We start from the raw sequence: 1,883 nt of genomic DNA, 5'->3' as shown, positions 1-1,883 counted from the left end.
GCCAGATTCTTGCCAATACACACCCTACCTATTATGCTTTATGTCTGTCATATATATAATGTTCCCATGTCAGATGATAATAAACAAAGCCAAGTCAAATAATGAAATAAATGTATGTAAAGGTAATCCCTGTGAGCAAAAAGGTCAGTATTCAGACTGCTCTTTCCACTGTCTATTCCAGATGATGTGAGTTGTCAACATCAGCTAGTTATGTATTTCTTTATATGGTTATCTGTTCCAGGCAGGAAACGACTGAGAGAGATAAAGACGCCTTGTGTCAGACAGAGGATGGACTGAGTGGTTGCGTTAACAGCCAGTATAAGATAAAGATGGAGGTTTTTGAAGAGTGAATAATGCAAAGCTACTCCAGTTGAGTGCCAGTGGAAAGTAGCATAATAGGTCCTCTTAAATGCAGATATAGGGCTGAGCAGTCATTTGTGTCATGTCAATACTGTAACAAAATATCAGATTTGTATTAGGGTTGTAAAATGCTCAATATTGCTTGATGCAAAGATGACAGATGATACACACTGTGAAGATCACAAATTGATTGCTGTATTATCTAAATATCAGTGTCATGTCAGTGTGTGTTGCCCTTCAGTCCAACAAAGTTCATATAGATGTTCTTTATCTTCACGAGGACATTCTGAAGTATAAGTCAGGTTGGTTTTATGGGGATAAGGATTTTGCATCGATTATAAAAAAAAGGAATACAAAACAATAAGCCTTGAAACACAAGCATTGTGCTTCGAGTAAAAATGGTGAGCTGACTATACTGTTACACTTACCTTCATTCGTATTCTTTGGTGGTTCTGTATATGTTCAACAGATTGAGTAATAATTACATGTTGCTGTAAAAAGCACTGCGTTTACGATGCCCTGTGGGGATATTATTATTAAAAACCTGACAAATGAGCATCTGTGTGCGGATTCTCTCCAGGGAGGGGATAGAAGAGATTCTGCCCAGCGAGGCTCACAGTCTGGCCACCAACCGCCTCCATGTCTCAATAACACACTCCAGAAGTGGCAAGAACCACGTTGTATCCAGGTTTACCTCCAGGGAGGAGCTCATAAAGGTACACACCACCACTCTAAACATAATGCTGATGCCTTCAGTTTAAAACGCTGCCATAAATGTTTATGATTATTTTACACCATTATTTTGCTTCATTCTAGCGCGTAGTGTTTTTTTTTTTATTGCTTTGACCAGAAAACGGCAATAACAAAGTCAATAGTTGTGTAATTAATGTCGACAAACTGTATATCAGCAGTGGCACAAAAAGGGATTGACTCTGCTGTCTCTCTTTTATCTGACTCAGATAGTGTTTTTTTTCAGTGTTTTCGCGTTAGATGAGGACAAGGCCAAAATGTTAAATGTTCAACTACTTCCTGCTGAAGAGTCATTGTGTCATGTGACTGTGGGTCAATAAACGTTTACTGATAAATTGTCCCACACATTGAACTTCCCCAGGCTCTACTGGCCAGCAGCTATGTGCCCATCTATGCTGGACTCAAACCAGTGGAATTCAGAGGAAAGGTAATGGCCTCATTCAGTATTTCAACTGCATTAAGTAGAGATATTCCAGCGTAAAGGTCCTGCGTCTCTAACTTAAAATAGCTTGGTTTGATTAATTTGATGTGCTCCATCATTCCTGAAAATAAACTGGTATTTAGGAAAAGTCAGACAAAACACACAATATTAAGCATTTTTGCTGTGTCAATCTGGCGGCTGTGGCTCAGAGGTTAGAGCGGGTTGTCCACTAACCTGAATGTTGGCGGTTTGATCCCCGGGTCCTCTCGCTGCATGTCGAAGTGCCCTTGAGCAAGACACTGAACCCCAAATTGCTCCCGATGCTGTATGAGTGTGTATGAATGATTAGTTT

At 39.9% G+C, this 1,883-nt stretch overlaps 1 pseudogene; it reads left to right on the top strand.

The window, feature by feature from the left end:
- The first annotated feature begins 52 nt into the window (after window positions 1–52).
- The window catches only part of LOC118340161, a 3,779-nt pseudogene continuing 1,948 nt past the window's right edge, over window positions 53–1,883 (top strand).

This window comes from Morone saxatilis, unplaced genomic scaffold, assembly GCF_004916995.1.
Source record: "Morone saxatilis isolate NCDOM2014 unplaced genomic scaffold, NCSU_SB_2.0 Contig6, whole genome shotgun sequence".
In the NCBI taxonomy this organism is placed as follows: domain Eukaryota; kingdom Metazoa; phylum Chordata; class Actinopteri; family Moronidae; genus Morone; species Morone saxatilis.
This window is presented reverse-complemented; position numbering and strand designations above follow the sequence as displayed.